The sequence below is a fragment of the Austrofundulus limnaeus genome, unplaced genomic scaffold, assembly GCF_001266775.1.
Source record: "Austrofundulus limnaeus strain Quisiro unplaced genomic scaffold, Austrofundulus_limnaeus-1.0 Scaffold21, whole genome shotgun sequence".
Lineage (NCBI taxonomy): Eukaryota > Metazoa > Chordata > Actinopteri > Cyprinodontiformes > Rivulidae > Austrofundulus > Austrofundulus limnaeus.
The window spans coordinates 3,084,587-3,099,570 of record NW_013952423.1 but is presented as its reverse complement, the minus strand read 5'-3'; the positions used below and the strand labels follow the sequence as shown (position 1 = coordinate 3,099,570).

At 37.5% G+C, this 14,984-nt stretch overlaps 1 protein-coding gene across 1 annotated transcript in view; it reads left to right on the top strand.

Moving 5' to 3' along the window:
- Positions 1-10,736, top strand: part of sgcd (sarcoglycan, delta (dystrophin-associated glycoprotein)) — a 219,560-nt gene extending 208,824 nt beyond the window's left edge. The window contains exons 12-13 of the mRNA XM_014004073.1: positions 9,584-9,681; positions 10,534-10,736. The gene's annotated coding sequence lies outside the window, so the exon portion shown is untranslated. The remainder of the gene's footprint in view (positions 1-9,583; positions 9,682-10,533) is intronic.
- Positions 10,737-14,984: the final 4,248 nt, after the last annotated feature.

Below are 14,984 nucleotides of genomic sequence, written 5' to 3'. Positions count from 1 at the left end.
ACAGAAAGATTTCTTAAATTCTCTCTTTGAATTCTTCAAAATTATATTTTGATGTTTTTCTTTAGCTAATTTTACATTTTTAGGTATGATTTGCCAATTTTAGCTACTGTTTTGCTACTTATAGCATTTTATTTTTAGCCACAGTTTTTCTGATTTTACTTTTTAGCTCTGGTTTTGGTTATTTTAGCTTTTAACTACTGTTCTGTTACAGCAGCTATTTTGCTTTTTTAAGGTTTTAGCTAATTGCGGTCATTTTGTATTTTAGCCACAGTTTTTGTTAATTTTACTTTTTTGGCAATAATTTTGTTTTGATAGCTTTTACATATTTAATTTTTTTTCATATTTTGGTCATTTTACCTTTTTAGACAGTTTTTGTCATTTTAGCTTTTAGCTATTGTTTTGCTCATTACCACATTTATTTAGCTAAGTTTAGCTTGTAGTTACTGTTTTGCTCATTTAAAACTTTAGCCATTTTTTGCTACTACATTCTTGTAGCTACTGTTATGCTAATTTAAATTTTAGCCACAGTTTTTCTTAATTTTACTATTTACCATTTTGTTCTGATAGCATTTTGCTAATTGTACTTTTGGCTAGGGTTTTTGCTATTTTACCTGTTTAGACAGTTTTGGTCGTTTTAGTTTTATCTCTCATTATGGTTATTTTATCTAATTTTGCTAATTAGGGTTGTAAATTATCCAGTTTAGCTTCATCAGCAGTTATCCAGCGTTCAGTTTCACAAAAATACATTTTCTTTAGCTGGTCGCTGCTTCTGTCAGCTGTTTCGGCTCTTTGCTCTGACTCCACCTGACCTGCTTATCCGGCACAATCCAGAGCCGCCGTGGCCTCCGGGACAAACAGATCCTGGCCGGACTGAAATCTATCACGCCGCCTGGGCGCCTTATCGCACTGAGGGAGGGAGACGGGTGGTCCTAACATGAAGACGACGAGGAGAAAGATAAAGAGGCAGGAGGAGAGGAGAAGATAAGATGTGAAATAAACCCGGATGGTTTAACGGCTCGGAAAGAGAGCAGCTGCAGGTCGAATGAAAGAGAGACGCTGCAGTGTGAGAAGACATGAAGAAGATGAGGTGATGAAGCAGCTCAGGGAAACTGAACCAGTCAGGATCAGATGAACTCTCAGGAGAAAATATCCAGTTTATTCTCTGAAACCAGATGAAAATAATGTTAAATTCATCATCGACAAAAAATATTGTTCTGTAAAATCAGACATTAAGATAAGTCCCAGAAGCTCCAGAGAATTAATTTATTTTAGGTTCTGATTTAGTTTATAATAATAATAATAATAATAATAATAATAATAATAATGGTCCTAACATAGTTCAAGTTGAGCGTCTTTTTTGTCTTTATTGAACATGTTGCATTAAAGAAAATTAGTTTTTATTTAACATCTGGGACAAGAACTCTTTTAAACAGAACTACAGGGTACTTAGAGGTACTTACAGGGTAGTTGGGAGGTACATATAAGGTAATTACAGAGAACAGAGMTTATATTTTTGTATACAAACAGGGTTTTAATGGACCTATGTACAGGGTAATTACAGGTACATGCAAGATACTTATAAGGGTACATACATGTAATACATACAGTACAAGATACAGAAGTACACACAGTGTAATCAACGCTGTATACAAAATACTTAATGTTAGAAATAGGGTAATTACAGGACATATATAAAATACTTTCAAGGATATAAGGTACTTATAGGTATAATCAAGATACTCACAGGGGTACATGCAGTGTACTTAGCATTATACACAAGATATTTAGGGGTACAAACAGGGTAATTACGTGGTATAATAAGATACTTACCGGGGTACATACAGTGTAATTATAGGGTATAAACAAAATATTTGTGTACTTAGAGGAGAATTACAGCGGTACTACAGGGTATAAGTACATTAGAGATACTTGGGAGTACATTTACAGAGGTTATATATAATTAGGGGGTAAACACAGGGTAATGATGGAGTATATCTATATAAGATATTTACCAGGATACATATAGGGTATGTACAAGATACTTCTGGGGGTAGGGTTATATGATACATATGTATTTAAAGTTTTATTCTCTCGTCTGTCAGTTTTCTTTAAACTGATAGGAAATTATTTAGAAAACTGTTGTAAAAATGTAAACTTGTCTTTAATTTTCTCAAATCTTAGAAAACTTTGTGYTGTAGAAATGCAGCTTAAACACTAAAAATGTTCTGTAGCGTTTAGGGCACAAAATGGACAGAAAACATCCATATTAGCTGATTACATTGTTCCAACCTGTAGTAAAATTCATTTTCCTGCCTGAGCTGAAGTTTTAGTTTCCGGTGGAGCTCACTGACCCACTTTAAGGGAAAAAATGAATAAATTCTGTGGGTGTTTATTTTATTCTGTGTAAAAACATTTAAATAAAGTCTGGAGTAGCTTTTAAAAATAATCTACAAGCTTTTATCAGCTTTGAAATAAACCCAGAAACACTTGGACCCCCTGTAGATCTGATCCAGGAGCTTTTTGCTCTGCTGCAGTCTCTGATAAATCTGTTAACCTACATTCAGTTTAATTTTTCAGCCCTGAGCTAACGCTAGTTGGCCTCATTTCTCTGGGTTTTAAGAGTTTTATGGTAAAATGTTGCTCAAAAATTTTATTTTATTATTATTACATTGGAAGTAAAAAGTATCTGTATTTACTTAGTATCGCATTAATACCCAAATCCCTTCAGTGTGTGTCAAACACAAGCCCGCAGGCCAAATGTTGCCCTCTACAGCATTTTCATGTGGCCCCCGAGAGTGTAAAAGATGTATTTATGAATATAAAAGAAGGATATGATGTTTTAAAGGGCCTGTGACATCAAATTTTTGTACTAAATGTGAATGCGTTTTTGGAAAGTCAACACTGATAACGTATTGCAAATCAAATTTCACACCGTTGAGATGAACAGTTGTTGAGGTATTTGCATGTGAATAAACAGGAAGTGATGTCAGAGCGGAGTGTCAGCATGTAAACAGAGTGATGCTACAATAATTAGAGAATAATCTGATGTTTCTTTAGATTATTTTGAGTCACTTTCAGATTTGAAGAAGAATTTAAATAAGATTGTTTCAACAAACAAAAACTAGAGTTTCTTTTCTTAAAGAGTTCCCCTTTGATGTCACTTCCTGTTTCACTTTGCTGAGACAAATTCAAGAGAAAATACGCTAGTTTTGAGACAAAATTTGTAAAATCATGTGTATTATGCCAATTTTCTTAAATATAAATATGTTTTCTTTGACTTTTTGTATTTGAAGGATAAGCATGTCACAGGCCCTTTAAAGCCAACATAAACTACATCTCCCATAATGCATRTTGATTATTTTACTGACAAATTGTGACATCCCATCACTAGTGGAGATGCACAGGGTTCAAATATCTGGCAGCATTTTTGCCAGTTATTTTTGCTGCAGCCTAGTTGTACCATGAAATGGGAACTTCCCACTTACAAGTTGTTAATTTTAATTGGAAGTGGAAATTCCCAGTCAGAAAGTGGGAGAGTTTAGAACTCAAGATGGCAGCTACTCACCACAACTCAACAGTGAGTATAAAACTGCTAATTTTACTTTTAATAGTATTTCTGTTGTATTTATTTCACATTTAGCCAGTTCGTAGTGCTTTTCAGTGTTTATGAGAGGATGTGTTTCTTTGCAGGAAATACCAGGTAGAGCTTAGTTCATGTTTGTTAGCAGTGTGGTGACGGTTCCTGTTTAGTCAAAGTTAAATATGAAACATCAAAATTAATGTAATGTGACCCTCGGTGGAAGTGAGTTTGACACCCCTGCTTTAGCCCATCCTACAGTTTGGTGGAGCAGAGTGAGAAACTGTCTTTAATAAGCCTTTTGAAGTGGTCAGAATCAAGACTAAATGATCTTTAACTGAATAAACAATCAGAAAAGTCAACATCTTTTTTATCAGTAACTTGTCCGATGTGTTGCTTCTCTCACATTATCTGACTTTTGTTTTCTGTATTTGACTCTTTTTTGGTTTTGTGTTTCTTACTCCCATCCTCCACCTGCTCAGCTCTGTCACCAAACGTCCTCCTCCTCTTCATCATTCCTCTCTTATGGCCTCTCTGCTCATAACTTTAATGTCACGATCTTTACCAGCCAGTGATTTTCAATAGCTAAAGGTAGCCTGACCTTTGCGTCAAATCCTTCTTTCTGAAACACAGAGGCAGGATGTTGTGACAATCTGCTCGTTTTTGTGTGGCTCTCTGGTGTAAACTGTACACAAAACATCTGAGTAACGACTTAAATTATGATGTAAACACTGTGAAAAGTTCAACACAAACTGATGTCTTTACAGTTTGAATTTTAAACTGATGCAGCAAGAAACTTTACAATCTAATCTACTTCTAAAAAATAAACACTAAAAACAAAAGATGAGCTAAATTAGTGTACAATGGTGGACACTAGTCCCCTAAAGCCCAAATGCACTATTTGTGGRCCTAAATTTCTCCTTTGCGCTTTAGAGGTTTTACTAATTTCTTAAAATAATGTGCAGATTTGCGCTTTCTAAATTTAGAAATAAGTAGCACTAATCACAAATAATGTTTTACATTCAATCGTCAATTTCATCTAAGGTAAAGGGAAAGAACCGTCTAAACTCACTATTTTTATAGCCACATAATTCATTAAAACTTCATTATTATCTTGAACATTAGAGGGGAAAGCCGTCATTTCTTAACACAATAAGGCTCCACCATGTGAAAACAACAACCACTCAAACAATTTTGCATTCACAGAGCTTCATACTCTGACTTACTGTCTTTCTTGGTGACGGTTTTTATTTAGTAGAGACAGTTCCCACAATTCTTTGCGTGGCAGGAAGCAGTTGGAGCTACGTCAACAATCCACCTGCGGTTCTGATCTGCAGAACCACGCTCAGCTATGCAGTTTGTACCTCCTCTCCAAGGAACACTGTGGCAATAAATAWTAAATAAATAAATAATAGTAAAGAAAGAAACACGGAACAGTTTAAATTCACGCTCTTATTTTGAAAAGAACGAGTTTTCTGTACTTTGTCCTTTAGCCTATCCAGAATGCATTGCTTCAGTTTTACAATAAACAGTTTAAATTTACTAATTTATCTGCATGTTTTCTTACTGAAGCCCTGCCATAAGCATAAAAAATGACCAAGAAACAGCAGAACTAGCAATCCACAACGTTTTTTTTATTTTAACACATGACTTAAAAGTCTGTTTCAACTAATCACCTCCCCAAACTGCGATGACATGTGCCAATTTGTCAAAAAAAGTAATGTTTCCACTAGATGGCAGTAAAGTACTGACTTGTCGCATACCTGAATGTTTTCTGGTAAATGGAGACAAACGTGCTGTATTTTTTAGCTTCCGCTAAGTTTAATTGAGCAAATGTGCTTTTAAATTTGTGGACCTAAATAAATTGGCTAGCGCTTTCAAAATTGCGTAACTAAATTTTGAATTAGCGCCACMGCTAGTGTAAAACCAGAACCAGGGTGAAAATGTTCTGTTCTGTTCTGATTCTTTTACCTCCCATAAAATATAAGTTGCACTTTTTTCTGGTCAAATTCGGCTCGCCCAATCACTTGAATCCAGCTGTTAGCCTAAAGTCTTAGTTTGGGAAAAATTACCAAAAAGACCCCTTCCATGTTGGGAGTCACAAGAACCATAGCACAATGGTTTGAGTTCCTCCTGGTGAAAATGGTGACATTTTCCTGAATTTCTTTGTTTGAACAGCCCAACCAGCTAACGCTGATATCGATCCGATCTGATTCTCATGGTGACGTCGATGGTATCCGTGTTTAGATTGATAAGACCACCTCTGTCCACAGAGACCCCGCTGATGTTGGACTTCACTGAGCTACACTTAAGTGAAAACCATTCTCATGTTAAGGCACAGCTTTATAAATAACTAAACAGATGTGACTTTGTAATTAAATTACACTGGAGACCACAGCAGACCTCGTGTTTACAAAACGAGGTCATAAAATAATAGTTTTGTTACAAAAAGGCAGCCAAACTCCAGCTGTTTTCTTGGCAGTGATGAAACAAAAGCCTCTGCTGATCTTTCTTTGTTGTATTAAAAGATGTTTAATTTCAAAGGTATTTCCACATCTGTTTAAGAGTTTTGAACTTTCTAAAGGTCTCGTTCTTGCAAACTGTATTGATCCATCAGCAGTATGTGATATTTCTTATTATTAAGTCTGGCATTAAAGGCAAATGTCAGAGGGATTTTAGCCCCAAAGCCTGGGGACTGACTCACCGGGGTAATTAGGAAGGTAATTAAAGTACTTACTGTTCTAGTGGAGTGGAAATTTCAGTTCCCTGCTTTCATTAGTCTCTCTGCGCCTCATTATGTTCATTCTGATCCACATGGATTGACAGTAGAAACCAGGATCTGAAACTATTCCACACATTTACGCTTATTTATTCTCCCATCCTGAGCAAGTCCAGGTTTGGGTTCTATGGTTCAGGTTTGATTTAAATGGTCCAAGTTTGGTTGCAATGATCCAGGTTTGGTTCCTGTGGTCCAGGGAGTGGTTTCTATTGTTCAGGTTTGGTTTCTGTGGTTCAGGTTTGGTTTCTATGGTCCAAGTTTGGTTTCAATGATCCAGGTTTGGTTCCTATGGTCCAGGGAGTGGTTTCTATTGTTCAGGTTTGGTTTTGTGGTTCAGGTTTGGTTTCTACGGTCCAGGTGTAATTTCTGTGGTCCAGGTGTGGTTTCTATTGTTCAGGTTTTGTTTCTATGGTCCAGGGTGTGGTTTCTATTGTTCAGGTTTTGTTTCTATGGTCCAGGGTGTGGTTTCAATTGTTCAGGTTTTGTTTCTATGGTCCAGGGTGTGGTTTCTATTGTTCAGGTTTTGTTTCTATGGTCCAGGATGTGGTTTCTATTGTTCAGGTTTTGTTTCTATGGTCCAGGGTGTGGTTTCTATTGTTCAGGTTTTGTTTCTATGGTCCAGGGTGTGGTTTCTATTGTTCAGGTTTGGTTTCTATGGTCCAGGTGTAATTTCTATGGTTCAGATGTGGTTTCTATGGCCCAGGTGTAATTTCTATGGTTCAGATGTGGTTTCTATGGTTCAGGTGTAATTTCTATGGTTCAGATGTGGTTTCTATGGTTCAGATGTGGTTTCTATGGTCCAGGTGTAATTTCTATGGTCCAGGTGTGGTTTCTATTGTTCAGGTTTTGTTTCTATGGTCCAGGGTGTGGTTTCTATTGTTCAGGTTTTGTTTATATGGTCCAGGGTGTGGTTTCTATTGTTCAGGTTTTGTTTCTATGGTCCAGGGTGTGGTTTCTATTGTTCAGGTTTTGTTTCTATGGTCCAGGTGTAATTTCTATGGTCCAGGTATGGTTTCTATGGTCCAGGTGTAATTTCTATGGTCCAGGTGTGGTTTCTATAGTTCAAGTTTTGTTTCTATGGTCCAGGGTGTGGTTTCTATAGTTCAGGTTTTGTTTCTATGGTCCAGGGTGTGGTTTCTATAGTTCAGGTTTTGTTTCTATGGTCCAGGGTGTGGTTTCTATTGTTCAGGTGTGGTTTCTATGGTCCAGGTGTAATTTCTATGGTCCAGGTGTGGTTTCTACAGTTCAGGTTTGGTTTTTATGATCCAGATGATTTTAGACCCRTTGTCCTTATTAAGAGGGATTATATTTTAGGCTTTTTTTCAGTTAACATCTAATCCTTGCTGTGAGACAGCGGTGCTAACCACTGAACCACTGTGCTGCCTCAAAGGGTCACAGCCCAGTGAGGCGCCACCCTTTGAGGCTTTTTTCTGAATCAGTAGGTTGTTGAGTAAACAAAGACGTGGGAAATAAAAAAGCAGATCCAGGTTCAGGTCCAGAAACGCTGCCTGATAGTTTCAGGAAGAACCCGTTAATCACGGAGGGATTTCCTGATTGGGCCGTCCAGAACAACGCGGCGTCATCCGGTGGATCGGGGCGGAAACTTCCTACAGTTCCATCGAGGCGACTAGAAACACTCAGAGGCTATTTTCAGGCCAACATACAGGAAGTGGTTTGAAATAGTCCTGTGTGTTCGATGAGACAAATGGAGGAACATTCCAGAACAGTTCTTTGAGATCTCCTGGACATTTTACTGACTTTTATTACAACATACTGCAGATTTTTTCAAAATAAAATCCTGTAAAGATCATAAACTAATTTATGAACATTACCTTCTCACCTAGGATTTCTTAGACGTCCGAGGATCGTTTGCAAGAAATTGTGGGAAAAGCCTAATTTAAATTACACAATTGGTGCGTTTTATGTGTAAAGCACATCTGGACTGATGCTTTGCCAACAGTTGGTAATATTTTTTGTTTGGAGACCAAATGGCAGCGAACAGGAGGGAAAATGAGACTTTAAAGATAAACTTTGTCTCCTTAATGTTTTGTGGCTGCAGCTCATGGTAACTTTGCATCAATGCCTGAATTTTTCATGTCTTCAGCACCGCAGCTGTTCTGTTTCCATAAAGTTCTTCTCTGCTTCGATGTAAACCGTTACGACTGCAGCGTGTCTCTGGAGCGTGGTCACAAATCAGGGTTTTTCTCCTCGTCTCATTGTGTTTCAAGTCATTTTTAAATCACAGTTTAAAAACAAATGTTTGGTTTCACTCAGATGGGATTTTACTGTTTGATGCTGAGTGTCGCCTCAGAAAATGACTTTCAGAGGAAGGAGCGTTGATGTGACGTACGCACCAACACATCTGACCCTTTAGAAGTGAAGAAAGACCAAGACCAGAACCAAGCACACAGACCAGAACCTGGTCCGGTTCTGATTCTGTCTGAAGAAACACTGGGAATAACTTCAGCTCCCAGTTAAAACCAGTCAATGTGGAGAAATCAAGCAACCATCCATCAATACATTCATCCAACATCCATCCATCCATCCAACGTCCATCCATCCAACCATCCATCCATCCAACGTCCATCCATCCATCCAACATCCATCCATCCATCCATCCAACATCCATCCATCCAACCATCCATCCATCCAATGTCCATCCATCCAACCAACCAACCATCCATCCATCCATCTGTTCTTTCATCCATCCATCCATCCATCCATCCATCTATCCATCCAACATCCATCCAACCATCCATCCATCCATCCATCCATCCATCCATCCAACCATCCAACCATCCATCCATCCATCCATCCATCCAATGTCCATCCATCCATCCATCCATCCATCCATCCATCCATCTGTCTTCAGCTTTGTTGGACTGAGGACCACAACCTCAGATTCTGAGGTTCTGATCTGTTCCAGTTCTTGTCCAGACTCGACCAGTTTTCTTGACATTGATCTAAATTTGTTGTGGTTGTGTTAAAGAATCATAAACAACACAAATTTTTTGTGCTTAAACTTCTGGTTTTCAGAGTCAGAATCAGATTAACTTTATTTTATTTCTGAATTTAAAACCAGTTTATTGGACTTTACCTTTTATCCCTCAGCTGTTTGCAGAGATCTCTTTAYGGTCGACTTTATTTGCCTTTTGTTGAGTACATTTTTAATTTACCACAAAGATCTGTTTCAGAACCGCTGCCTCTGTCCAACATTTCGCCTTCAGAGTCCGACGGCCGGTGCAGCAGAAGTGATGGCACCATTCCTCGACTCCTTCTGCCAGCTCCACACGTCCCCTCAGCTCCTGAATCTTTTATCACCTCGGTTTGTTGATACGCTGATTTTTATCTATATTTATAGATTTTTATCTTTCCATTGAGGCTGATGAAAAAAAGACAACACAAGGAATTTTTAAATTATTTTTGTATTTTTTATTGCAAATTTGTAAAAGAGAAGGACTAAACTCAAAGCCTGTTCCTCTTTGAGCTGCAGGTTTTGATTTATTATTCAGGTTTTATTTTAAATTTAAATCTGAAGAAGTAAAACAGTATTTTAGATGTTTAACTGTTGAACTGTCCCCGATCCGGTGGTTCCGACCGTCACACTCAATGTTTAACAGAATTTGTAACAAAGGTGAAGCTGGAAGTCTGGTAATAAAGTCCCTGAGGCGTCGGGCCGGCCGCTCTGCTGACCCCTGGCACAACTTTTTTATTCACCGGCCAAAAACTAAAYCACAAACTTTATTCACAATCAGGTCAGCACATCTGCCAGATTCCCTTTATTCTCTTGCTGTAATTAAAGCCGAAGGTTCAGGAAACATAAATAAATGTAAAAATTATTTATTTTTATTTTTATGTTAATTAGTCGTGACTGAAGACGGTCCAGAACACTGCAACTTGTCTTTTAGTTAAGAAGCTAAATGCTAGGTTAAAGTAAAAAGTCTTAAAAGGGTTACTTAAAGCTAAATGTAGCAGAGTTCTTTAGCAACAAAAAGCTCACTAAAAACTAAATTTAGCTAAAGGCTAGCCTCAAGCATAAACCCTAACCCTGAACCTAACCCTAAACCTAACCCTATCTCCAAACCCTAACCCACCCACATCTCCTGGGGTCTTCCCTCATGGCTGCTCATGTCCAACATTATATTTAGTATTTCCTCTCCCTCTCTCTGGTCCTCAGATGGTCCGGTCCAGAGGAAGGGGAGTGGTGGTGCTGGTAAGAATCTTCAACAATGATCTCACCATGACGCCCAACATCAGCAGAACTGGACCTCTGCTTTGTTACAGCCCTGGATTTATGGCTTTTACCTTTTCTTACTGGATTTAATTATTTACAAACCTCTGGAGTTGATCTTATTCTGACATGAAGACGTGTTGAAGCTCAAATCATGTTGATCAAAAGTGAGTATGATCTGTGTTGGTTCAAACACATGATTTCTTTGCTTCATTAGWTTAATTTGAAATGGAAAAAGTTGTTTGATTTGTGGATGGATGGAAGTTTTTTATTTGTTGTGGGCCTGAAAAGGTCTCTGCTGGAATAAAAAGCTTTTCTTCGGCTCAGAGTGTAGGACTCATTCTGAATCTGTGTGGGCTTCTGGAAAATGTCCTTCCAACCAAATGTATCGCCCACAAAAAGACAATTAAAACATTTATTCACAAACAAAACCCTCGACCTTTCATRTCAGGGTTTTAAACATTTTTTCATGTTGTGAAATGACAGAAATTTAGTTAAACCTTAAAAAAAACTCAAACTGTTTAGATACATCATCACATTTCTGTCAAATTAACTGTTTTATGTTGACTACAGTCAATTAGCTTTATGGACTCGAGTTCATCACTAATGTGATTCGGTTCATTTGAGTCATTTGATTCGTTCACGTTTCCAAAAACTAAAAAAGTTATGGCATTTTTGAGATATTTAATTTACATTTCCACACGTTGTTAAACTTACAACAAATGGAACAAATCAGATATGAACCAAATGCAGTGGTGGGCACAGTTCCCCTAAAGCACTAATAGGGGAATGAATTTCTTGATTAGTGCTTTAGGGCTTTTGCTAATTTTAGAATTTATTAGTGGATTAGCACTTGCTAAATTTATAGACTAAATTTAGAGGCACTAACTGAGGTCTATAAATGTTATTGATCAACGTTAATGTTCACAGCTGAGAATGAAAACTGTCACATTTTGTTCAAATGTTTGTCACTTATCTACTAGGTGACAATATATGAACCCAAATCCAGCTGTGGAATGTCAAAATGATAAGTGTTAAGAGATCAACATGTGACTCATGTTATCTGTTGAAGAAGGTTCATGGGTTGACTGTATTTTAGTGCTTTGGAATTAGCTTTTGCTAAAGCTTTCAGTGTGTTAGTGCTTTAGAATTAGGGGACCTAAATATGTGTAAGTGCTTTACGGCTAGTGGAACTAATATTTAGATTAGTGCTGYCCACCACTGACCAAACTATTATTTTTACAATATGTTAACTAATCTGAGCTCGGCTCAGCTGAACCCTCAGCTTTTCCAGGGATTCAGATTTATATTTTGGTTCCTGCAGAAGAATACAGTCACTTATTGGTAAGCTAATGGCTAATTACATCTGAGTTTTTCTGCCTTAAAGTAACTTGAATCTCTGAAGGTTAATTATAGTTTATGTGAACTCATTGTGTTAACATTACACCGACTCCAAAAGTTCATTGGATCTAGTTGTTCAACCAGYGATTAGTTTGTGGTTCAACCAAACAGACGTGTACAAACATTATTAAAAACCAGCTGAGTTCTGGTGTTCAGGACCCAAACGGTCCACAGATTATACCCCTACGAGGGGCCACACTTCCTGCTCTGGCCGGGTGGAGTCATCCCAATCGGACTTCCACATCTCTTATCTGGGTCCGGAGGGGCCGGATCAGAACTTCCTCAGTGGCCAGGTCATTTGAAACGGGAAGAGGCTGCGGTCTGGATCAAACTGGACCTGGGATCTCTGACGTAAACCCGGATCTTAGATGAGTTTTTCACCAAACATGGAAGCAGAGGAGAAAAGGCTTTATTGTTTTCATAAAAACRAGTTTCTTTCACTATAAAATCATTTCTTTAATCAGTTGTTTATTCTTAAATTATAAAACCCAACTGAGACGTATGTAACTGAAGATGTCACTGAGATTACTGAACATTCAGCTTCATTTACCAAATATTAAATTCATTTATTATTTTAACTCTATATTCATCCTTCTTTAGGAACTTATGGGATTAACATTATTTATTCTTTCATGATTTGAAGAGAAGCAAATAATTTATTCACTTTATGCCAGCAAAGGTAAATTTAAAATAACTAAAACTATTTTGAATCATCTACAACACTCCAAGTGTTTTTATTGAATAATTATTCTTTTCTCCATGTCTCTATCTTTTTTAAATATTTGTTTTTCTCATGTAAAACTCAGCTCATGTGTGGACAGAAGGAGCAAACACAGCAGAAAGTCTCTGAACCCAAATTTAAACAACTGAAAACACTGGATTTTCCTGCATTTAGCTGGAAAATGAGCTCAGCACATCACAGAGTAAAATAATAACAAAAAAACATCTGAAGTGGGCGTCGACATCCCTCCAACGATCAGATTTTAACTTTCATTTTAATATTTAGTGTTACTTAATTTTTGTGAATTTTGGCTTTGGAATCATAGATTTTATGTTTTTGTAGTTTTTGTTTCTTTCCAAAACTGAAAATTTCACCAAAGAATATCAACATTTTAACATTTTACATCACAAGAAATGGTGCAGAAATCAACTTGTTGTTGTTGTTTGTGGTTTTGTATTTTCAGTTCAAATAATAATATTGTTTTAGTGGTTAGCGATTAGCTGTTGGCTCATTTTTACTTATTTAGCTTTTTAGCTTCTGCAAATATTTTGACATGCTTAGCATTAGCGATGCTATATTTTTAGTTAGCGCATTGTTTTGGTTAGCCCCTTAACAACCCCTGAAATTAATTAAGACTTTCAACATTTTTTTTTTGTAAGGCTGCCAAACTAAAAGCAAGATCCAGAGGAAGTGGTCTGACACCCTAGTTTTCAAAATAAAAGCYYGTGGTATCATCTGGGAAAGTTTAAACGCAGAAACCACATCGTTTTTTTTGCCACCAGTGAAACCATGACAGTTAGGGGTTATCTGTGCCCACCACTGCACAAAATGTATTCAGATAAATCAGATTACATTAGCTTGTTTTTTTATGTTTACACCTTTAAATCTGTTTGAAAACAACTATGTTATGGTTAGGAAAATTGATTGAAATTGAAAGAATTAAATAAGCAAACCACATTTGATTTAAAGGCTTCACTTGAGGCCTTCAGAACATCCTCTGCAGGTTTCTAACTCCAGCTTCTCTGAGCTTCGAGCCTCTGCTGCCTTCAATCAGGATATCAGAGGTTAGCGGTGGAAAATAGCTTTAAATGATGAAGGCTTTTAACTGGTGAGACACGAAGATGGTGATGATGATGATGATGGGTCTGAACAGAGCTTGGAGTGATGAGAAAGTGCTCCAGGGCTCTTACTGTCCACACATCCCCAGATTTTCAGACATTCTCAAAGACATGAGAGACTGCTTCTCTGCAGGAACACTTGATCCATTTCCATCTCAAACATCAGAACCTCCAACACGGTTCTGAAAACTGGACTCAGCACGTCACCCTCCGGTTATTTGAAGGGTCAGATCAAATAAACCCCRGCTAACTCCTCTGGGTTTCCTCCATTCAGACTTCCTGTCTTCGCTTCTTGTTTCAGTCTGAAAGTGTCGGAGCCGGTTGGGTTCGGTTTACATATCTGAGCCCGGCTTGCTGGTTCTGTTGAGCCTTGGGGCGTCGAACGGAGGGGAGACCTCATTACCAGGAGGATTTCCATTCCGCTGTCGAGGAAATTTCAGGGCAAAGTTTTGAAAACTTGCATAATATAAAAAAACAGAATTTGAAGCGTTTTTGCTTTGAGAGCTGCAGACTAACGAGGCAGAGTTTCTAAGAACCAACTGTCACCAGTTAAAGGCCGTCGTTGTGTTTCAACAGTTTGCCATATTTCATGCTGTCTGAATGCAAAAACAATTAGTGCTTCTGGCATATTTCTGTGAACTGCAGGTTGAATGTTTCAGGAAGAGCGACAAACATTTTGAAGCATCTCAAGCTCAGAAACCCGTCTACTTTTACTTCCCAAATATTTCACATAAACATCGAGTCAAAGCTAAAACTCTGTTTTTATCTTTGGTGCATTGATTTAATGTTTTTGTTGTGCTTTTCTCTCTAARTGCATGTTTATCAGTTTCAGTTATATTAAATTACTGGAAAACAGGCAGTGGTTGGCACAAATCAGCTAACTGCTAACAGCAAAACTACATTTTTGTTTAGCAAATTAGCTTTTTTACTAAATTTGGAAATCCTCAAACTGGGTCCTCAAGACGCATCTTGGGGGTCCTCAAAAAATTTCACTAAACTGTTGATTTGGTTTTTATTTTTAAAAATGCATGGAGAACAATAAAATATTAAAACAAACAATATACTTAATAAAATATATATTCCCATGACATTTAGGGGTTGAAATGACAGTAAATTATCTTTCGAAACATCATGGGGGTTCATGAGGGGTCCAGTGT